The sequence below is a fragment of the Aythya fuligula genome, chromosome 12 (genome assembly GCF_009819795.1).
Source record: "Aythya fuligula isolate bAytFul2 chromosome 12, bAytFul2.pri, whole genome shotgun sequence".
In the NCBI taxonomy this organism is placed as follows: domain Eukaryota; kingdom Metazoa; phylum Chordata; class Aves; order Anseriformes; family Anatidae; genus Aythya; species Aythya fuligula.
In genome coordinates, this window is record NC_045570.1 from 13,007,330 (window position 1) to 13,032,827 (window position 25,498).

Consider the following 25,498-nt stretch of genomic DNA (forward strand, 5'->3'; position numbering starts at 1 on the left):
GATCACTGCTCTAGTTTGCTTAATGCATCATATTAATAAACATATGTTTATTAATATGATGCATTAATATGTTATGGGACCAGTCTCATGACTGGAGTGCTGCAATGCCTGGCTATAAGCTCTATAGAAGGGACAGGCAGCATAGAAGGGGTGGTGGTGTGGCTCTCTATATTAGAGAGTCTTTCGAGGTTGTAGAACTCGAGGTTGGGAATGACAAGGTCGAGTCCCTTTGGGTTAGGATCGGCAGGGACAACAAGGCTAGTGTCCTGGTCGGGGTCTGCTATAGACCGCTGAACCAGGATGAGGAGACGGATGAGCAATTCTACAGGCAGCTGACAGAGGTTGCAAAATCATCAGCTCTTGTACTCGTGGGGGACTTCAACTTCCCTGACATATCCTGGAAGCACAACACAGCCCTGAGAAAGCAGTCTAGGAGGTTTCTGGAGAGCGTGGAAGATAGCTTCCTGACACAGCTGGTTAGTGAGCCTACCAGGGGAGGTGCCCCGCTAGACCTTCTCTTCACAAACAGAGAAGGACTGGTGGAGGACGTGATCGTCGGGAGCTGTCTCGGGCAGAGTGACCACGCAATGGTGGAGTTCACTATTCTTGGCGAGGCCAGGAAGGGGACCAGTAAAACCGCTGTATTGGACTTTCGGAGGGCTGACTTTGAACTGCTCAGGACACTGGTTGGTGGAGTCCCTTGGGAGGCGGTTCTGAAGGGCAGAGGGGTCCAGGAAGGCTGGGCGATCTTCAAGAGGGAAGTCTTCATGGCGCAGGAACGGTCTGTACCCACGTGCCCAAAGACGAGCTGGCGGGGAAGAAGACCGGCCTGGCTCAACAGAGAATTGTGGCTTGATCTTAGGAGGAAAAAGAGGGTTTATAAGCTTTGGAAAAGTGGGCAGGCCACTAAGGAGGACTTTAAAGAAGTAGCGAGGCTGTGCAGGGACAAAATTAGGAAGGCCAAAGCTCATCTGGAGCTCAATCTGGCTACTGCCGTTAAAGATAACAAAAAACGTTTCTATAAATACATCAACACAAAAAGGAGGACTAAGGAGAATCTCCATCCTTTACTGGATGCGGGGGGAAACTTAGTTACAAGAGATGAGGAAAAGGCGGAGGTGCTCAATGCCTTCTTTGCCTCAGTCTTTAGCGGCAATACCGGATGTTCTCTGGATACCCAGTACCCTGAGCTGGTGGAAGGGGATGGGGAACAGGATGTGGCCCTCATTATCCATGAAGAACTGGTTGGTGACCTGCTACGGCACTTAGATGTGCACAAGTCGATGGGGCCGGATGGGATCCACCCAAGGGTACTGAGGGAACTGGCAGAGGAGCTGGCCAAGCCACTGTCCATCATTTATCAACAGTCCTGGCTATCGGGGGAGGTCCCAATCGACTGGCGGCTAGCAAACGTGACGCCCATCTACAAGAAGGGCCGGAGGGCAGACCCGGGAAACTACAGGCCTGTCAGTTTGACCTCAGTGCCAGGAAAGCTCATGGAGCAGATCCTCCTGAGAGTCATCATGCAGCACTTGAAGGGGAAGCAGGCAATCAGGCCCAGTCAGCATGGCTTTATGAAAGGCAGGTCATGCCTGACGAACCTGATCTCCTTCTATGACAGAGTGACGCGCTGGGTGGATGAGGGAAAGGCTGTGGATGTGGTCTACCTTGACTTCAGCAAGGCTTTTGACACTGTTTCCCACAGCATTCTCCTCAAGAAACTGGCTGCTCTTGGCTTGGACTGGCGCACGCTTCGTTGGGTTAGAAACTGGCTGGATAGCCGGGCCCAAAGAGTCGTGGTGAATGGAGCCAAGTCCAGTTGGAGGCCAGTCACTAGTGGCGTCCCCCAGGGCTCGGTGCTGGGGCCGGTCCTCTTTAATATCTTCATCGATGATCTGGACGAGGGCATCGAGTGCACCCTCAGTAAGTTCGCAGATGACACCAAGTTAGGTGCGTGTGTCGATCTGCTTGAGGGTAGGAAAGCTCTGCAGGAGGATCTGGATAGGCTGCACCGATGGGCTGAGGTCAACTGCATGAAGTTTAACAAGGCCAAGTGCCGGGTCCTGCACCTGGGGCGCAATAACCCCAAGCAGAGCTACAGACTGGGAGAGGAATGGTTGGAAAGCTGCCAGGCAGAGAAGGACCTGGGAGTGATGGTTGATAGTCGGCTGAATATGAGCCAGCAGTGTGCTCAGGTGGCCAAGAAGGCCAACGGCATCCTGGCTTGTATTAGGAACAGCGTGACCAGCAGGGCTAGGGAGGTGATCGTCCCCCTGTACTCAGCTCTGGTGAGGCCGCACCTCGAGTACTGTGTTCAGTTTTGGGCCCCTCGCTACAAGAAGGACATCGAGGTGCTTGAGCGGGTGCAGAGAAGGGCGACGAAGCTGGTGAGGGGCCTGGAGAACAAGTCCTACGAGGAGCGGCTGAGGGAGCTGGGCTTGTTCAGCCTGGAGAAGAGGAGGCTCAGGGGTGACCTTATCGCTCTTTTTAGGTACCTCAAGGGAGGCTGTAGCGAGGTGGGGGTTGGCCTGTTCTCCCACGTGCCTGGTGACAGGACGAGGGGGAATGGGTTTAAGTTGAGCCAGGGGAGTTTTAGGTTAGATGTTAGGAAGAACTTCTTCACTGAAAGGGTTGTGAGGCACTGGAACAGGCTGCCCAGGGAAGTGGTGGAGTCACCATCCCTGGAAGTCTTCAAAAGACGTTTAGATGTAGAGCTTAGGGATATGGTTTAGTGGAGGGCTGTTAGCGTTAGGTTGGAGGTTGGACTCGATGACCTTGAGGTCTCTTCCAACCTAGGAAATTCTGTGATTCTGTGATTCTGTGATATGCTCCACTGGTAGCCTTGCACAAAACAAGGGCTCTCAGACAATAAAGCTGTAGAAATAACCAGTACACCATAACACTCCACAGTATTCTCCAAGCACAACAGAATCATCTAGAATCATCTTGAAGCATAAAGACTTAAAATTTAGGTTTACTATTCTTATCAAATGGAATAATAATAATAATAAAAAAAGTCAATCCCAAATTAGTCAATTTTTGGTGATAATAACAAACAAGTTTTTTTCAAACAAAAAAGAAAATTGCCATTTAACATGTTCTCTGTCAGAGTCAAATAGCATTTCTTGGGTTCTAATAAAATGTGTTCTTGATCATAAGCATCTACTCTATATTTATTACTGCCTGACAGCCTTAGGGTCATTAATTTATTGCTAAGGTGCATATGTGTTTATGTGCATAATGTGATACATATTCTACATTAAGTATGATATGGTCTGAATCTGGAGTGTACAAATGTAGTACACAGCAAATACAAAATCCTTTTTTTCCCCTAAGTTAAAAAATATTTTTATTAATGGATGAATATCTTATTAATGCTTGAACTCCATTACAGATTATTTTTATGAAATATAATCAGTGCTGAACCAAAACTCTTTAGACTCTATAATTCAGACAGTATAGCTGCTGCTATACTTTTTTTAAAACACTGTGTTAACAGATTCAGATGAACAGAGCTTTCTTATCACTGTTGGCAGACTTTCATTCACAGCATGAGATAAGAAAAAAGGAGCTATATTATAAGTGTTTCAAATTGTAGTTTATACGAACTTGCTCCTCTTATTGTATTTATTCTATCGCCAAGTAAAAAATGAGCAGAGTGTAAATAAATCTGAATTGTACTATTCTGATCTGTCAACTCAGTTTGTTAAAAAAAGATAATACAATAGCAAAGGAAGTACTAATTTGCATTCATTCCTAATTTTGTCTTGTTCCAATTCATCTACATAAAAATAAACTAGAATTTAGATTTAATTTCTACATGTCTCTACACCCATTTGCTGTATAACAGATTTGATTAATGCAATCACCCTGAACCAGACAAGAAAAGCAGCTTCCCCAGAAATAAGAATACTTAATTCAGCACGGATTTTCCTACTCCACAAGCAAGAATATCTGTTTTTTTCTTTCCTGGAAAATGCAACTATTTTAGGAGGAACTAAGAGCAATAAGAGAGAAAAAAGGAAATGTAAAGTGTATAAATGAGAATTAGACAGCTCTCGTTTCCTCGGGGTAGAACTATCAAAAGCTTAAGTTTCTTCTCTTAAATATGCAAAGTGTTAGTCCTGTCTGGTGCTAAGTGCACAAGGATTTACATAGATGCAGTAGATTGAGTTTTATCTTCTGTTAAAAGTGTAGGGGCTTATCCATATGATTATTGACTTCAGAAAGCCACTAACCAGATGATTAATTTCAAGCATATATTATTGATCCACTTTTGTACTTAAGCAGGATCTTAAATGCTTGCCTAATTATTTTGAATTATGTCTGTAAAAAAGGCAAGCAAGATACAAAGACAGACTGCAAGTTGGGTGCAATCCCATGTTTTCTATATCCGGACAACTCAAATACCACCATCTGTTGCTTTCCCTAAAACAATCCAAAGGTAATAAAAAACACATGACTGTTCTGATTAGGTGTGATTCATATTTTGAGGAAACGACAGAGAAATGTAGGCAACAGCAATGTGTCAGTTATAATGAGCCTTCCGTGTAACAACTTCTTCCAAAGTGAGAATGAAACTCACTTGCAAGTTGATTTTTCAAACTCCGGGGTATAAATAGAATAGTTCAGCTGTAAGGAACCCTCAAATATCATCAAGTCCAACTACCTGACCTATTATATGTATGTATATAATATGTATAATATATAATATAGTACTATATAATAACATGTATTATATATATACATATATGTATATTTTATATATATATATTTAAATGATGTTTTAAGACAGGACCTTTGTAAATGCAATTATTTTGATAAAATGATTTTCTGGTTTATTTTTCTATCTTCTTTCTATACCACAGTTGAACTTTTGAAGAACAGCTTTACCATGTATACTAACCACAGAGATATTGGTTGAAGATGTAGGATGTCTCAACCTACAGAGTGACAGAGTGACGCGCTGGGTGGATGAGGGAAAGGCTGTGGATGTGGTCTACCTTGACTTCAGCAAGGCTTTTGACACCGTCTCCCACAGCATTCTCCTCAAGAAACTGGCTGCTCTTGGCTTGGACTGGCGCACGCTTCGTTGGGTTAGAAACTGGCTGGATAGCCGGGCCCAAAGAGTCGTGGTGAATGGAGCCAAGTCCAGTTGGAGGCCAGTCACTAGTGGCGTCCCCCAGGGCTCGGTGCTGGGGCCGGTCCTCTTTAATATCTTCATCGATGATCTGGACGAGGGCATCGAGTGCACCCTCAGTAAGTTCGCAGATGACACCAAGTTAGGTGCGTGTGTCGATCTGCTTGAGGGTAGGAAAGCTCTGCAGGAGGATCTGGATAGGCTGCACCGATGGGCTGAGGTCAACTGCATGAAGTTTAACAAGGCCAAGTGCCGGGTCCTGCACCTGGGGCGCAATAACCCCAAGCAGAGCTACAGACTGGGAGAGGAATGGTTGGAAAGCTGCCAGGCAGAGAAGGACCTGGGAGTGATGGTGGACAGTCGGCTGAATATGAGCCAGCAGTGTGCTCAGGTGGCCAAGAAGGCCAACGGCATCCTGGCTTGTATTAGGAACAGCGTGACCAGCAGGGCTAGGGAGGTGATCGTCCCCCTGTACTCAGCTCTGGTGAGGCCGCACCTCGAGTACTGTGTTCAGTTTTGGGCCCCTCGCTACAAGAAGGACATCGAGGTGCTTGAGCGGGTGCAGAGAAGGGCGACGAAGCTGGTGAGGGGCCTGGAGAACAAGTCCTACGAGGAGCGGCTGAGGGAGCTGGGCTTGTTCAGCCTGGAGAAGAGGAGGCTCAGGGGTGACCTTATCGCTCTTTTTAGGTACCTCAAGGGAGGCTGTAGCGAGGTGGGGGTTGGCCTGTTCTCCCACGTGCCTGGTGACAGGACGAGGGGGAATGGGTTTAAGTTGAGCCAGGGGAGTTTTAGGTTAGATGTTAGGAAGAACTTCTTCACTGAAAGGGTTGTGAGGCATTGGAACAGGCTGCCCAGGGAAGTGGTGGAGTCACCATCCTTGGAAGTCTTCAAAAGACGTTTAGATGTAGAGCTTAGGGATATGGTTTAGTGGAGGGCTGTTAGCGTTAGGTTGGAGGTTGGACTCGATGACCTTGAGGTCTCTTCCAACCTAGAAAATTCTGTGATTCTGTGATTCTGTGAACCCAAGAGTGCAGATGTGGAGCACACACAGAGCCTCAGATGTCCCAAAAGGCTATTTTTTCATTCCAGTTTTTCGAGCATTACTTGTTAATATTAAAAAAATATTCCAAGCTCCTGTCTTTTGTTTCATACTTCTTCCACCACTTAAGAAACCTCCAAGAAGTCAAGAAGAAAAAAAGCAGCAGTTAGGACAGCAAATGACTTCAGAGCAATTTTCCCCTGGAACTGGAAATTCTTACTGCTTCTTCATAAACTCTTGATTTTATAAACCTACCAGACCTAATTTTTTTTTAATGCTCTGTTATCTTTTTGACTACCGCTGAAGAGGAAACAATCCACTTTTACTCCACATATTTTTCTCATTTCCAGGTAGAAAATTTAGAACCTATTATCTTGAATTTATTAATTAATCTTGAAGGTGGCTTTTGTTTTTTCTGTTTTCATTTATCTGCTTATTCCTCCTTTTTATGAAAAAATGCTCCTGATGCTTCCCTTTTTTCCAAAGGGGACATACACACATACTCATATCTCTAGAAATAAGGTCTAGATCCACTGTAAATCACGTAAGCTCATCTCCTGTCACATATACTAGAAATTTTAATTCAACAGGTTAAAAGGTCACATACAATGTACAGAATACATTTTTAATCAGCTAAATATTTGAAGATTATGATGATATAGTGTTGTTTCTATAAAATACTACTTGTCAGAAGAAAATGTATAAGATGAAAGCTATATTCGCTCCAATTACATTCCTTAATTTGGATATATAAAGACTAAAAATGATTAAATATTAGTATGTTAGCACTTTGAGGGGCCTCTTAAGGATGTTACAGTTCCCAAGCTTCTTTCTTGTTCTGTCTAAAATAGGATTTAGAGGTTTCTAATAGAATTTAGATGGGTTTAAAATCTCCATGTATGTGTCGTGCTTTTACTGATTTATTCCATGAATTTCCTGTTGAATTTTTATGTGACACTTGATCTCCCCTGAGGGACTTGATTGGATAATATAAATTTCCAATGGAGATTAAACACAAATTAGTATGAAATTGATTTATTATAATAAGTGAAATTGAGGTCTGAGGTCCTGATTCTTTTCTGTTTTCCCCCACCCAACCTAAGAATGTCTGAAGATTTTTTTTTTCCAATATTTTCCCAACAAAAAACAAAGGAAATTAAGAGCACATTTCTCAATTACACATTGGAAGTTAGATGAAATATTGTTCCAAACTTGTTTGATTTCATGTGCACAAGAGAGTTGTTTGAATAGTTTAACATAGCTATAATTACATCGTTGTGGAGACAACATATTGTCTTACATGAATTCTTCAGAATCCAAACTCATTATCAATGTAATGGAGGAAATGGGAAACAATGTCTGTCAAAAACTTGTGTTCACATCTCTATGTTGGAATATTAATTCCAAACACGTAATTCTAAACATGTAATGCAGTGCACCATTGTAAATGTAGATGGATTGGCTGTGGGCAATAATTTTTGGTATCACTTTCAGATGCAGTCTCATTGACACACAAGGTAGGTTAATCTACAAAATACCAGTCTTAGCTTCACATTCTGAAACAATTCAAAAGCATCTGTGGTCTCCAGTGACAAAACTCCTTGATGCATGCATGAAAACTGTCTCTGCAGATACTGAACTTCTGTACATTCAAAACCACTTCTGCCTGGGTTTATTCATCCTACAAACTGTGATTTGCCCAAAGAGTAATTACGAAGAGACAAACATTTTCAGCCCTACCATTCCATCCCAACTGATGAAAGATTGCTTCTAGAATGGCTGGGAAATTTAGTACCTGCATCACACTGTTTTTTCATCTCACAAAAAAGAGTGAAAAAAAAATCTGAGTATATGTATTCTGTCACTAATTCAGATGCATATGTGCATGAAATTAGGTACACTGAAATAACTGCTACTATTTATGCCTCCAACAGTTGCAACACATTTTTGAAAAAAAATCAGAATTACTGTGCTTTTGTCAGAGAGGTTTAAGCAGAAAGTCTATAAATTCAACAGGATTCAGCGTGCGCTTTACTGTAAGAGAGTAATAAGAAGCATTCAGTGTCATGAGAATGGCTAGTCTTCTAAGCTGTTTTGTTACATGTTATCGAGCCCAGAAAGCTCTAACTTCAGTGGACAGAGTCAATGACCCACAATCCTAAACTATTAATATATAAACTGAACATTCTCAGGCATGGCTGTATTTTAGGAGAAGCATCCATGCTATATCCAAGAAAATGGGCAGAAAAAATAAGATACAACTTTCATAGAGAGCCAGCCTGTGAAACTGGCATTTGCCATAGCCAATTTACTTTTTCCCTTGGTTTAATTCCATTAACTTGATCATTAACAGGCCACTGGTAGGTAAAAGTCATGCAGTTTCCATCCCTTTGAATGCTATCTATGGAAATTTGGGAAGGCTGCATCAGTACCATAAAGTATAATGGCTTTTGCTGAAAAATAATCTGGCAAATTTACCTCTGCAGCTATCTCCCTTGCCTACTATTCGAACAAGAAATTGCTGTTTGGAAATGTTAAGTTTTAAAGAGCAGCTACAGCTGTGGGCACAATATTTATGCTTCTTGTAACAAAGTGCTGGAATCAATACTGTCATTTCTAAATGCAAAAGACTTGTATTGAAAGAGAGATGAGAATGTAAGCAGCTCTCCCTACCCCCTTCACCCCCCCATCCCCAGAATGCAGCCCTTAATCTCCTTGCTAGGTTTTAAAAGGGCTTCAGATTCTCACTCGTAACATTCACCAAAGTTAGGCCAGAAGAAGTCAAAGTAATTTAGATCCAATCTCTTCTCAAAAATGAAATGAACAGAAGTTTTATTAAAAGGAAATGAAGAGGAAATTGAACTTTCATATTTCATGGTGCAATTGTGATGACAGAAAACAATATTCGTCGATAGAAAGTTTAGAAGATAGTTATTTATATGTCTATGCTGCTGTGCTGTGGGAGTTGTGTCACAACAGAGGGCAGGTAATTTTTAAAAATATAATGGAGCTGTAAGTAGGATTACTTGTTGGCTATTACAATCAAGTTCAGAATATAAAACTTTTTACATTCTTATGATCAGTAATCAGAAACATTAATTGAAATGTGTAAGTTATGAAGAATTTTCACCAGAGATGCTTATGGGTAAAGCAAATTCCATCTGCATAAAAGCTGTGTAGTGCTGTATCTCTATGACATATAAAACTAAATCACTTAAACTGAAATCATGGGGCTGTGGAAGACAGACAATATAATGGAAATGTCATAATTCTGCTATGCCAAACAGCCAGAATGAAAAGAAGAAAATATGGAGCCAGACACAGGTGTGAATTACAGTGTGTCACCACAGAAGAAAAAGAGATTTGCATTTAGTCCTGAAATGTAATGGTTCCATAGTTAATCCAATTATAAGGAAAGCAATGGCTTGAGAATCTTGTTCAGGGGCTTCGCCTTGTATACCAGAACTCCATACTCTGAGCACACAGTTAAGTCATCTGCAGTTTATACACTCTCTGTGAGCCAGTGCTGTGAATGATCCTTCTTACACGCTGTAGTGGGTGTTTAGGCACAAATTTTCAAAAAGTCCAATAATTTTGATCCCTACCACTTCAGACTACTTCCCAAAGTATTTTTAGATGCAGTACATCAAGGTAGGTGACTGAAAATGTGGTCTGGATGACTCAATCTGGCCTCTTAAAAAAAAAAATCCAAAAAGATTGTCATCCTACAGATAAATGTAGGAGACAATTTTTTCCTCCTACTACAAAGAACAGCCAAAGAATGTTCAGCTCTGACAGGTGAAAGGAATGGTATTTTATTCTTCCACTTTTCTGCAATGAACTTGCGGGTAAAGCACACAGCTTAAAAAATGAAACACTTATTTTTAATTTTCTCAATATACAAAAAAAGTTCAAAGCTAAATTTTTTTCAAAGCCTTAATGCTACAATGTTGCCTAAGAAAATTAGTAAAAATTTTCTTTAGTGAGAAAAGAGAGAAACCTATTCTATGACTCACACAGTTCAATAGAAAATAATGCACTTTCTCTAATGTACGCATATAACATCATTACAGCTGACACAAAAAAAAAAAAAGAATCTATATGCAATTAAGCTTTACCACTGCAAGTAGATCTTCTTAATACTGCAAATTTAAGGGTGCACTTTGAAAGAGCTTTTTATAGATATCAAAAGGTTTTGCAAATACACAAAATATTTCTAATAAGTTTATTCTGAAAAGAAATAGCTATCTATAAAACTGTTCCAACACTTACAATAGTTTGTGATACCTGATAGTCAATGGTGAATGATGTCGAAAGAATTGCATTTTGCAGCAGTTTTTGGTCATGAAGATACAGATAAAAATGCTAAATGATAGTATTAGCATTGCTTGAGACAGCTGTGGGTTAATTACCATCTATGAGCACTATGAAAATATTGGAAACCAGTGCATCAGCTGTCACACTGTTTGTCCATTTAGCAAATGATTTTTATAAGTACAGAACATTAAGAAGCAGATCAAAAATTAACATTCAAGAATTCCAGAGTAGACCACGTAAGGAGATCAGAACATGATGACAGCTGAAAATCATCAGATTGACACAAATTAATAAAAATATTTTTAAAAATTAGGTGACGGGAATGAACCTTGAGAAGCAGAAGCACTTCTAAAGCAAATTATTAGTGAATTATTTTGAAACTAATGACAAGAGTGAGAATAGATTTTCTAGTTCTTCAAATGTGGAAGTATTGTTTATAGCATGTTCAGACATTTTAAAACCATCAGGCAACATCTGTCAATCTCAGTTTTCTGAGGAGTCTGAAAATGTTCCAGAATGGAGTGGAATACTACATACTGCTCTGTACTATCATTGGGAGCACAGCCAGCTTATAAGAACTTAAATAAAGTTTCCAAAATATTCAGATACAAACACTCAGATGCAGAAAGTAAAAGTAAGAACATACAACAGATTTAACAAGGGTTTAATCATTCCCTACATCACTGAGACCACATTCTAAATTCCCCTAATATGTAATTAATTCCAAGCATGAGGAATGTCTTTAACATCTCAGTTATGGTTTTTCTATTTATAAATTATGAGGTGTTCAGCACTCTCTGGGGATTGAGCTTTTAATCACACAGATGTCCATTATGAATCCTCTGTTTGCTTAGTAGTATAATAGGTGAACTCAGAGCATCTTTGTGCTATAATAAATCTGCAAGCTCAGACAGAGCACTCATGATTGCCTTCTAAATTCTTTCAAGGTCATTCTACGTGATTTCATGCTACATAACATCCTTTCTCAGTTCATTTCACACTGAGAAAAGATCATGATAAACATTGATTTTTCCCTGCTGGTATACCTGAATTCCACCACATCACCCCACCACACACACACACACATGCACATTCTGCTACACTGTTTTATAGTCATTTGATTGTAAGCTGTTGTGTACACACCTGAAAATTCAAAAACCAAATAGGGCAAGAGAAAAAGAAGTTGCATTTGGTACAATTATTTGAAGAGTAGACTGGAAAAAAATGAGAAGAGATGGGTGTTTCTTCCAGTGGGAAAACCAATAATGGAAGTAGATAAAAAAGAAACACCATAAAATTAACAACAAAAAAATATATTGGGTAAAAAAATCCGCTGAATGAAGTATTAATTAAAATATGCTCCAAGTCCATGTTTTACAAATGTGCACATCAACACACTTCAAATAATTGCAGATTTTATATGTTAAAGCAGGTGGTGAAAACTTAGTCCCATGGTTTGACATGTCTGGATTAGGAAATGTCCTTCATGAATTACTCACCATCAAAAAAAGATACAAATGCCTGCAAGAGCACAGTCTCAGCCCTAGATGTGGTTCCTCAAGCATTCTGGCATGAAAGGAGTGCAGAAGGTAATAATAAGACTTCTCTCATGAGAAAGAGTGCGGATTCCTAAAAGAAATATTCACAAGCACAGACAAAAATTAGCTGTTTGATTTCTACTGAATCTTACTGCCTCAGGTGACTCGTTATCTCAATGACTTCCTGTCTGTGCAGAAATTTAAGATTAATGGATTAAATTCCCTAAATTCTTGGAGAATTTATTAGCTAATATGGTACTGGTTTGCCATTCGATTAAAAATTGTTAATAGTTTACTTTAGTTCTATACAGAGACCAGAGTTATCTTCATTGAGTCCAATCAACCCCTACTCACTGCTTAGGAAGGACTAGGACAGTGTCAGTCCCCCAGGAGACAGCCTCTCCCTAGTGGTTGCTGTGATTTAACAAACTCCTTTCTCTTGGGGTTACCAAAAGCATGGGCTTTCTTCTCCTTTTCAGCCTAGAAATCCTGTTAGGGCAGAATTTAAAGCCCTAAAAGTAATCAAAATGCATTTTTTTTTTTTTTTTTTAACCACCACCAGCAGCTATCCTATGTACAGTGTGAAGTCTCCCTGCTCTCCAATGAATACAATTGCTGTTGATCAAACAAGATATTGATTCAATTTTCAAAAATGTGCCATAGTAATTAATATTTATCCTTTGACCTTTAGCTCTCATGTTTTGACTGTACACAAACAAGAGTCACTTCATATGGGAGACAACTGTCCATATGATGCAGTCTCAACCATTACTGATAAAGAAATAAACTGCTCAAACTTGTCAAAGCAGTTGTCAAGCTGCTTTGGAAGATTATATTGTTTCACTTGCCATGGGGCTGGCTACCTTAGGAATGGGGTTTACTGCTAGCGTCACAGTACTGTCACACAGAGAATTTTACTCAGTTCATGACACACAAGTAAAACCCACTGTAAGAGACCCATTTATGGAATATCTGCATAAAAGAAGATGAATTCCAGCTTAGCACCCCAAGAATCCAGTCCCTCCATAGCATATTCCTCAACTCTGATGACAAGTTTAAGAACTTCTTGTGCTGACACTTGCTAGTAGATCACCAGGTTTAGTAGTAACCAACAAATTTAGCTAAACCCTTTTTGGAACCCATTTATGCTTTCAGTCTCCGGTCTCTTGTGACAATAAATTCTGCAACATGCTGTGGAAAAGGTAGTTCCTTTTATCTGCTATAAACCTGGCAAAATGTTTGACTACCTCCAGTCCTTGCAAAGCAAAAAACATGTAACAATTCAACTTCCCAAATATCAGTCTTTGAGATAATAATTGTAAATGGGAAAGGATATTACTGATATTAGGTAAACGGGTATTACCTAAAAAGCAACCACTAGACACAGTTATTTTAGTTCTTAAGAAACTTCCATGTTGCAATGACAATTACTGAAAAAAGGTATTAGCAAGCTGCATCAGCTATGCTTAGAATAGGCTATATTTTGGATAGCTTTTCTTCTGACATTTACAAACAGATTATCAATAGCTTCAGAATACACCAGAAGAACAATATTTTACCTAAATGAATGGCAGAATTCAATTCTTTGGTGGCAAATAATGATTTCAGTACCCCAGATCAAACACCTAACTATCAAAACTTACATTTGTTACTCTTTTAGTACAAGGCCTGTACAATGTCCTGAATGAAAACTGAACAGTTTTCTACTGATTTCCACAAAACCAAAATATTATTTTTAAAGAATTGTAAGCTGAAGACAACACACTGGAGCAGACAGATCTGTGCCTTCAAGATAGCACACTTATACAACAACAGTACGAAATCCTAACTCTGCCAGCCACATGCTAAAATTCATCTCAGTGTATTACAGGCTTCAGAGAGATGAAGCCTGAGAGCGCTGCAGGTACTGACAAGAGCAGCACCCAGTGGGCTGATGTGTGCAAACGGTGTCTGCAGGTTCCACAGCAACATCCTGAATTTGTCTTCAGCAATCATGGCTGATCCATGATTTCCCCTGTCTGTATCAACCAGGAACCTCTAAATTAGTCACACTGCTTTCAATATAAATAAAGAAAAGCTTACAAAGAAGAAAGCATTTAGATATGAAACAGCTTTGAAAGAGAGCTGTTTTTCGTATTTTGAAGTTGATAAAAAAACAAACGTACAAACCAACAAAGAACAAACAACACAGCAAAGGTACAAGAAAGGGAGGGTTAACATTCACAGGAAGGCAGATGATCTAATGAGCATTGCCCACTTCATAATTTGGAGACCTCCTGGACCCAATTTTTTAAACATGAATTCTTGAATTAAAATTGTGATTGAAAAGAGCAGGCCTACACACATGGGACAAGTTATCAGAATACTTATGTACATGTGGTTTTGAAAACTAAAAGTGATTTCTACTAGTTATTAACCTGATCCATTGCGTTTTTTACTGGGAGTATTTATGGAAGTCCTGCTAAGGTTAAAGCATTAGTTACAAGGGCATTTGTATGACAAGCAAATCCACTGAATGATTAGAGATCACAATCAAATGAGAAATGCTATCTATTCGTGCAATTTTTGTACAGTAAAAAAGGATTCATTTCATCGTTACTCTTCTGGCATATATTTTTTTTTCAGTTGTTGTTGTTCTTGAGTTTGGTCTTGGAAGGGAGGAATGCTTGGCAAGTACAGCACTCAGAAAGTTAGCTTTTCTAAGTTTTGTCAGCTTCTCTGAGCTGGAATTATGGGATAGATTTCTGTTACTATAGGAAAAAGGTAAAGATGCATAACAGACAAATCTATACTGAGAACTTCATTAATCTACATTACAAATCAATGTAAGAAAACAGACTTTTGGTGCGACAGATGCGTTATATAGATTACACTAAAACTTGGTGTCAGAATAGGTACACTCTGAATTAAAGTTCTGCATACATGAACAAACAGAAGCACACAATTCTGTTTAGAGCCTGAGTTTTCACTGATGACTATCAAGTCATCAGACTTCCGATTTACACCTTGGCACTGCTACCGATGCATGCAGAGTCCACCAGATAGCCTAGATTCTCCATTGTATACGGACATTTTTTTGTAAAATACCTCTAGAACAACTCTGGCCATGCAGCAATGTCTTGTGAGCATTGTCTGTTCATGCTGCAGGCCCTGTGCTACTGCACAGACACCTCTGCTGCTATTGAGAAGGTCAAGGGGGATTAAACCCAATCCAACCCCTCACAATATAGACTCAGTAGATTTATAAAGTAGATCTGTAGATCTACAAACTGAGGATAAGAGGCCCACTTGGCAATGGGAAACAATCTCCTCCCTAACCAGGAAAGCATCCATAGGAGCAAAAGGTTTCTGCTCAGGTTACAGGACAAACCGTGGGGCAGTTACTGCTGAGAATTGCACCACAACCATCCCAGAGGGTGTGGTTAAAGCAGGAGGTTCTGGGATCCTTTGAAAGGAGCCTGGGAAGGGATAATGCAACATGTGAGGAGGGAGAGGTGTTGACTGACACATCTGAATATTTTGACACATTGATTTACATACTGATGCGGTACTTCTTTTCCCCCAGATTTGAAATAGTGGAGTCTTGGCAGGTGTATATGTCAGACTCTCAACTTTTATGCATGAAAGGGCAAACACAGGTAGCCTCACGAGGCAGTAAAGATGAAGTTTGCAAAATTAAGCCCTATCCTAACAACTTTAGTTCAGTTAAACCTTTCATAATAGTACAAAGCTCTGAAAGTTTTAAGGGCTAAAAAAAATTAAATGCTTCCCAGGAGCCTTAATATGAGCAATAGCGAGTAATAAGACCACCAGCCCCAGGGAAATTCAGCAAGTTTCTGGTGTTCAGGGACTTAACAGGCCCCTGTACTGAGAACACAAAGAACTGGATGCAATTTTCCAAGCCTGCAGTGAAATTCAAAGTGAAAACTCAACAACATTAAAAAACATGAAGCACTTCATGGTAAGATTTCTGACTTTAACGTGGGTTGTGAAGAAGCAGCTATCAGTCTAAACAGCTTCAAGAAATTAAGTAAAAATGTACTTCTTCAGGCCATCCTTAACCACGAACAGATGTAACACCCCCACATCACTTGGTCATTTCTACCAAACGTCAGCAAGACATGCAACTTGAACAATTTTCATATAACTCTGATGATGCATGAGTGCATTCAGAAAACACATCAATGCCCGTAGCAATTATTTCACGTTCTTTTTGGTATAATCTCTGTTCTAGTCTAATCTCAGCTCCAGACTCCTTCTAAACCTGTTCTCCCATGTGCTTATCAGAACATGCTCTACCATTTGGAACATTCACTTCCCTTGTTTATTTTATTTTATTTTATTTTATTTTATTTTATTATTTTATTTTATTATTTTATTATTTTATTATTTTATTATTTTATTATTTTATTTTATTTTATTTTATTTTATTTTATTTTATTTTATTTTATTTTATTTTATTTTATTTTATTTTATTTTATTTTATTTTATTTTTAAGTTAAAGATCTGGGGCTTTCTCTCTGCAGAGTCCAGTTCAAAGAGTAGATCACACTGGTGCTATGACAACAGGAAAGTGAACACCATTAGTAATACATCTTGGTTACACATTAGGGAATATTCTCTAGCATCAACATAAATGCAACAATGCATGTTACACAACAATAAATGCTCACTGAAGCAGCTATGGCCAGGTATCAGTATTATTGTTTCTGAAACAAACAATTTTGCAGTGATACAGTGAAAAGTTTTCTGTAAGTGTCAAGGGTTTTCTAATTTCTAATGGAAGGAAGGTGCAGGACAAGAAATTGTATCTCTAATCATGCTTCAAACAGCATAGAGTTTGAGGATATTGAAGTCAGGCAACAAGATAACTGTAGAAATGTCTGGCTGTAAAATCCAGCTTCAGATGACCATCTAGGTTTATAGCAATGTTCAGCTCTGTGGGTAGCAGTATAGATGTAGAGCCTGTTTGGATCCTTGCTTATTTTATTCCTCAGAGTTAAGAAGAATTGTAACATTATATAAATGACACCTCTTTGCCTCTTAAATCACTTTGCTGTCTATAATGGATGTAATAAATGTTTCCTATTCCAGTACTACAAAAAATGGTTGAGGCGGTTTTATCCATTTGGCAGTGGAACTCACTTGACCATGATGTATGGCATACTTGTTATTTATTTGCAGAGGCTAGAAGGCAAATGTACTATACGAGAATAGTTCTTTAATGTAAAGCATTAAATTAAAAGCTCACCCTCAGGACTTTGACTGCCAATAGAAGTAAATGGATGCCCAAGATAACACAGGAACTGTTACTATTTAAAAATATGCCATTTAGTATTAAATTTTGTAATCTAACAGCAGATTTCAACCCTGTCTCCCTTCCTTCAGCATTATGGACTATGTACTTCCTATGCAGATTTACATGGTGGGAATAACACCTGTCTCATTATAGATATATATCAGATCATATTCTTTAGTATTTTTTACATTTTTGAAACTTCTGGCACTGGTTTTTCAATGCTCTTTTTCATGCAATATGTAAAATTACAATTTTTAATGATCTCACCCATGAGATTAGTCATGCTACCCCACATATAGAATGAATACTGAAGGACAGAAAGGAAAGGTTCTGGTTTTTAAAGACTGCCTTGCTCATCCTACCCATTCAAAGACTACACCAATTTTGGATTTTTTTTTTTTTTTTTCCAGGAATCACTCGGGATTTAACAGATTGTGGCAGATTCTTCAAGAGTGTCACCTGAACTGCAGTTCTTCCCATCCCAAATGACAGCAAATGATAATCTGCTCCACCCAAATTATCTCTGAGCTAAGATCAAACCCAAGTGTTCTCAGCTTAGAAATCACAGAAAAAACTATCACATCCATTCTCATCTCATAAAAAGTCCAAATCATTTTTCATCAGCAAGCTTTAACATCATTTATGTAGGACTTTTAAAGTTTATAAAGGGATTCCAGCTAGTAGCAAATCAAAGTCTTGTATTGTGACAAAACTGTTATATTTAACAAAAAAGAAAAAAAAATAAAAATAAATCCCAACCTACCCAAACTAACAACCCTCAAAGATCCCTCTGGAACAATATAAATCAGGGTTTTTCTCTTTACTTCCCTGCAGGTCAAGACAAAACTGTTGAAGTAAACAGTTTAATGTTAAGACTCTTAGATAAAGCAAATATATTCCCATGCTCACACACAGAAAAAAAGAGTTTTATGTTCTTTCAAAAATATTTTTGAGCTATAGAATTAAAAAACAAACAAACAAACCCCAAACAGGCAAGTATCTTAAATGTGTTTATAATTTCAATCACTACCTTTCTAAATATTTAAAAAAAAAAAAAAAAAAAAGGCAATATATTGTACAGATACATTGTACAGCAGCATATTTATAAACTCAGTTATCTGCTCTTGTTATCATCTAACATTTATCACCAGGCAGTGTTCAGTGTTCAAGGGCCCCAGATGTGATTCTGAAGCAAGCCTACCCAGCAATTATCACTCTGCTACTAAAATATATGCACATTAACAGGAAACCTGAAACATTAACACAACAATATTATGTTCCAAAGCTTGTCAGCTGAACAGAAAAGATTTTTTTTTTTTTTTACCTTGTAAAAAGCATCAACAAAACCAAAAGTTTTCAAGTTTCTGTTCAGAAAGAAATGACTGCAGAAATGTTGGCTCTGTCAATTTGTTCTATATTTGAAATAAATCTACTGAAAGTTAAAGTGACTAGTTTTGAGACATTTCTGTGTTGATGCAGATGTTATGGAAGTTTTCTACTGTCAACTGGAAATATAGCAAAAATCTATGGCTAAGAAAATTTTTCACAGAAATAAAACAAAAAACCACTACAGACCTTTCCTCCTAAGACGCTTATTTTAATGACCACTTCTAATAATGTAGTGAGCAACAGCAACCTGAGGAATTTTTGAAGGAAGGAGTTCATCTTCTGCAAGGCTGAGTTTCAAAATTCTCTGAAAGAGGAATAGCTGACACCATGGACTTCGATCCTTGGGGAATTATTTCTTGGCCTAATCTGAAATCAGACAACAGGGATAAATGAAGGCAAGCATAACATTTGTTTCACTTGGGGGCTGAAATGAAGACTCAATACTTAAAGTTCATAACACCTTCTTACTATTAGTCGCCTTATCCCAGTGCTAGTGATCAGCAGGGACACAGAGTCCTTGAATGCCCTACTGCAGGGCGTTTGTGCACTGTGGTCAGGGATTCAGGAAGGAGGAGGTGGAGAGACTCAGGTATAACCCCAGAACCACAAGCAGATGTAGAAAATGAAGAAAAAGGAGGTCTCGTGGACATGACACAAATCTCACCTAAGGCAATGCAAACCCATAGTAACAGAGAGAGGATGGCAGATTCGGATATTGTAGGAGTGACTGAGGAAATAAAACAGGGAAAACCCAAAACACAAAGAAGAGAAAACAAACAATGATCACAGTGATCGGTGGTCTGGAAACTGCTGCCTGTCAGTGAAAGACCTAGAGTGCATCAGTTTGCCTTGCTGGGGGTTGGCTGTTCTTTTAGATTAACTCACTCTGAGCTTTTGGGTGAATTTCTCAACTGAACCCTAAATAAAATGTCATTTATCAACTCTTAGAGAGCACAGTTAACTGGAACAAATCACCAGCACAGCAACCAAAAGTGAACTGATATGTTTACCATAGAAAAAACATTAAAACCATCAGCTCAATCAATCATCTCAGAACAGCAGCAGTTCAGAAGACAACAGGATGCCGTACCACTCAGACAATAGACAGAGGAAATACCAAGCTGATATATGTTCATCAGAGTAGGTCCCCAGTTACATGTTATTCAGGAAATTAACTAAAATCTGACCATTACACCAATAGTTCCTGAATTTGATCAATAGCCTTTTTAAATACTATTTCTTAAAAATGCATGAAAACGTTTGAATCCTTCTTTTCTCATTATATTAAAAAAAAAAAAAAAAAAATCACTTCTTTTAGCTTGTCAGGAAATTTAACATAGGAGACATACTATTACTTTATGTATTGTTCCTCTCCATTTATTTTCCAAAGGGATGGAAAGGTGTTGATAATATTCAGGATAGCTTAGGGTAAGATTAAGTTTAAATCTGAATCACGGTTTGATTTCAGTAGTGCAATAATTCCTCAAGCAGTTCTCATACAGACACTTCAAAATTACCACTCACTGGTAATCACATTACTTAAATCCATATATAATAACATTTCCTGCTGCAAATAATGGAAAAATGAAGTTAGTAAGCAGTTGATCTTGTAATACATCACCCAAATTGAATGGCAGAAATCTTGTAGGAAGTTGGCTATTCTTTCAAATTTCTGCCGATTTCTGCAAACATCTCTTTCAAAATGGACCTTAAAACAGCCTTAAATTTAGGGTCTCAGCCAGATCCAGTCAGAGTTAAACTTAAGGATGAAAATCTAATATGTGCACTGTAGAAGTCTTTTATTTATTTGTGTTACTCTTTTAAATTTCTATGATCTCAATAAATCTGAAGAGAATATATATGCATTGGAAATCCTCCCACTATGCTTTCTGCCATAAACAGTTCATGCCTTCTTTAATCTCAGTTAAGAGGTTCTGCAGAATTACTAAATTTTTCCTCTCCAGATAAAGAGAATGGGGCAGAGACAATAAGGAAGCAAGTGAAAGAGCATTGTCTCAATGCAGGTTTAATTTTGTCCAGATTTTAGGAGAAATCCTTAATCCAATATCCAGTTTAGACAGATGTGCTGATTCATCTGAATATGATAAGTGGACAGTACCTTTGCTCCTGTTTTTAGTACAGGAGTTGACAAGAATTACACTCCTTCCATCTCATTGCTGCAGGATTGGGAGGTGGGGGAGAAAACTACTTTAAGTGATTAGAAGGTTAAAAGGTACTAGAAGGCACTTTAGAAGGTTAAATTAAAATTTAATGTTAAAAATATTAGCAATGACACGGGATTCCTACTAACAAACATGAAAAAACATTCCAAAATTATAAAGGAAAAAGGAAGGAAACTTATTTTCCTGCTTTCATTGCCATTCCATTATATTATACTTCAGTGCATTGCTAAACATCACAATCACCTTTGAACAGCAGCAAACTCAGGGGTCTCACATGAAATAGGCTATTTCATCCAAGATAGTTTAAGCTGGCCTAAGGAGCGACAAGAGAATATAGCAGGCAGGCAGTGCTAATGACAGCATACCATTTTTATAGACTAAAGGTCGAGTAATGAATTTCAATTATAGAGTGTCAGGTCGCCCAAATGCAGGTACCTGATAACAAGCCTGAAGCACCAAGCTTTTGCAGATTTCTTCTTTAGAATTTCAATGAAGTCTTTTAGCCTTTGGCACTGTTTATTTATTTATTTATTTATAATTATTTTTATTTTTCTTTAACCAGAAGCCACTAGATGTAATCTTTTAGAAGAAATTCCATCTTTCCTTCCCTTCAGGAGAAATTGTCTTCAAGGTAAATGGAGCTTAATTACAAAATGGGGACAGTTATTCAATGTAACAACAACAAAGTAAACTGCAAAATCCCCAAACTCAGTCCTTGATTTATTTGTGCCTGATCCTAAAAAGTATCTTTATTTCATTTCCTTTTATTCTAGCATCTTTAAAAATATGTTTTTAGTTATATGTAGCAACTCTTATGACACATTTTGTGAATTTCAAACATATGTAATCATTCTCATCTGATATTTAACACAAATACAAATAAATTAAATTATATATTAATTAAAAATATTTTTGTCTTGACCTTGGAAAACTTTTACAAGGTCTTTGTAAAGTTTTCATTTACATCATTCCTTTCCTTTATAATTCTATCACTCTGTTTCCCCAACTCAAGAAGAAATAATTCTATAACTAAATCTATTTAAACTTCTTTTAAGTACATAATTTAGATTTTGATCTTTCTTTGTTTTTATCTTGATCTTATATTAAATAATGATCTATTGGGGTTTGGTTACTTTTTTGTTACTCATCTTTACCATTTTTTTGTGTGTTTTCTTTTCCTGCTGAGTCCTACAGATTTATTCTTGAAGACCATGCAACTGTTTCCAACAGACCAAGCTCATGAAACTTTGAAGTTATTATGCTTTTTAGGAAAATCTGGTTTCATAAACATTAATATCATCTGAAAACAGGGAATGTTCATCAGAATTCCACTATGGGGAGTTTTGATTGCTGTTTTACACACTTTTCAGGTCTTCTAGAAAAGTAGGCTAAATTAAGGAATTTAAAGTAAGGAAAATCACTTAAAAGACTACAAGAACAACTGATGGTAAAAGCAACCATAGATTCAGGTTAAACCTGGTGCATGTACACAATAATTTTTGGCATGTAAATGACAAACCTGTCCATTTTGTTTTTTCCAGCAGTGTGAAACATCACCAGGTAAATACATCCTATGGTGAGGGAACTGATGTGACATACATGTACATAAAACTAATTTCTAAATTGCATTTGTTGGAGACCCCAGATTTGAGTTTTATTGCAACCACTCTAAAATAAATTACTTTACACTATAATGCTGTTCTTATTTTAATTCTAATTTGGCAATATAAACATGTCCCAAACAGTAAAAAATTAAAATTTAATATCAAAGATGAAAATAATACATCTCAGCCACCATCATGGGATCTGAGTCACTAGAGCACTGAAAAAGATATTATAGACCTAATCTGACTCACTCCTCCCCAAAGCAAGTAGAAAGATTTTACTCCCAAATGCTGTTCAATAAAAATAAGAAAACCAGAATATTTTAAAAATAAACACTAAATAGAAATAAAGAGAATGCAAAAAGTACTTATACACAACCGTTTCCATCTGCTGGGCCCTTGCAGGCATGTAATCTGCTCCAAGGCTGCATGCAAGTAAGACCTGTGTGAACTGTAGCCAGTTTAATACTATTTCATCTATAGAAGGCTCTATCTCAGGGGAGGATTATTCCCTTTAAGATTCAACCAGCAGTTTAACTAAAGGGGTGGGTGGGTGGGTGTGTGTGTGTGTGTGTGTAAGGGGAAGAGTTTATAATCCAAGATTCAGATCCACGTCTAAACTCTTCTTCTAGTTCTGTAGGTGTAACTCAGAAGTAACTCTACTTCTTGGTGCTTCCTTGGCAAATTTTGCTTGAGCTATTTCCAAATAATCCCACAGTCATCCACAAACATTGTCAATCATGTCGCTGCAACTCTACTGACAAGGATTTGCACTGGGATAAGAGTGGGCACAAAACAGTTCTCCAAGTGGAACTTCATTAGTGATTCCATTAATAATATGAGTCAGAAAAGTACCCCTTGTCCATCTACCAGAGCTGTCTGGCTTTTGAACGATTAACAGCAGCAAATAACAATTGTTTAGCTTCATGACAAATGAAAGCAAATACAACTGAATCCACCTGGGGAGCTAATCTGCTACAGAGTCATTCCTTACAGTAGGACTGTGCTATAAGTTGTCACATCAAGCCATCAATACAACCCTTCTTTCTCACAAAGAACCTTCCATATTGATAATGCTTATCTTCTGCTTGCAACTGTTGATCTTGCTTAATGAATATTTATCTTGCATAGTCCAGGAGGAAGTCTTTGTGATTATTCACATAATGCAGTTTAATTTATTTATTTCATTAGAAAAAGTAGCATTCTTATCTGAATAAATGTTCACACTGTTATTAATTAAAACCCAATACTTCTTGAGTAACATTAAGCTTCAAATATTTCCTTCTCTGCATCACAAAGGCAGAAGGTTTTGATTGTTCTTCAAAATTTGTATATAGCTATAAATTCAGATTATTAGATTAATACATACAATGGCAATACCTCCACCCCTAAATTCTCTGAATTAAAAGCAAAAAAATAAATGTCTATTTCAATTATTTATTTATGGTGATGACCTTCTAAACTAGAAATCTGAATGCCCATAATTACTACAAGAACCCTAGTTGAATATCTAAATCTTTGCTTAGTATATTGCACATTTTAACTATAAACCAATTTGTCCAACAAATTGATGAAAAACAACATGCCAGTTTAATAAGGCAGGCTCACATAACTGTAATCTCAAAATATTAGTGAAATAAGCAGTCATTTACTGTGATTTCTCTGCCCACATGGGCAACAAAACTGAAGAGCTGAATGCTGCAGAACAGAAAGTAAAATCAAACACAGAGTCTTTCATGGTCTGACTACTATCTCATTAAAAAGAATAAATACTACAACCAGCATCTTTTATTGTCAAGTGTGCTATAAATCTAAAACTAGTAGAAATTTCATGACCCTCTCCATCAGTTTTCATTTTGCAACAGGTACAGCAGTAGATAAGAGTTTACAATGCTTTTGTAATGCTGGGTGTGGAGACTATTGCTCTGGCTGCACAGATACTCAGCTATGGATTTTTCTCTCTGCTCTCTTTCTCAATTCTTGAAGCAGATTAATTGTTCTAAGCATATTTTCCACACCTCTCTTCTTGGGCACCCAAATTAATATTAACTGGAAAAATACATGTCCTTAGTTATAAATAAATAAATAAATAAATAAATTCACGCATGCAGGGAATCAATATTTACATAATGATCTGCCATGTCAAATGCTAGGGACACTAGTCACCCAATGAAGGGAGGATGTTGGACGATGCTGCACTCAACTGTCAACATAGAGCAACACTGACATATCCACAGCACATATCAGTGCTGGTTGATGTAAAATTCATACAATTTATTTTATTTTATTAGGCCTCTGAAAAACCATCACCCAAATATCCCCATTGGCTGCTCAAAAGTCATACCAAGTAAACTGATTCAACAAATTTCCCTTGCATGAGAAATGTGTTTTTGTTCAAGTCATTTTTCAAATGCAAACACCTGCTATATATAGAACTGTACCAAAATATCTGTAGCCATTTAATTCTTTATGATAGTTCAACAGAGTTGCCAAGAGCTGTTCTTACAACATTTTAATTCAGGTATGCTGAGATAGTTTGCCAAATCATTATATTGTCACTGAAGCCTTCATTTTCAGGCAATGCAAATACTAACAGCAGAAGGATGTGAGGAGTTCTAAAATTCAGTATGACGCTTCCTCTTTCAGAAACTGCACACCATAGTTTTCCATACACCATAGTGAAAAATAAGGAGCTGCTTCTTCAGTCCATGACAAATGGTATTAAAACACTTCAGTACTATTAGAAGGCATTTTAAAATATATATTAATAAAATGTGATTCCGTTCTGCCTGGGACTAGGTGTGATACAGTTACATGGCAGATATTTTCAAAAAACATATGATGTCATAGGAAAACATTCCAAATTTGCCAAAATTCTCAGCTGGATTGTGTTTAGGGTTTTGAATGACAGAATATGTTATTTTTCATTACATCATGAACAAGTAGATACTTTTTGTCCAAACAAGGAATTGTCACATTACCTCAGCTG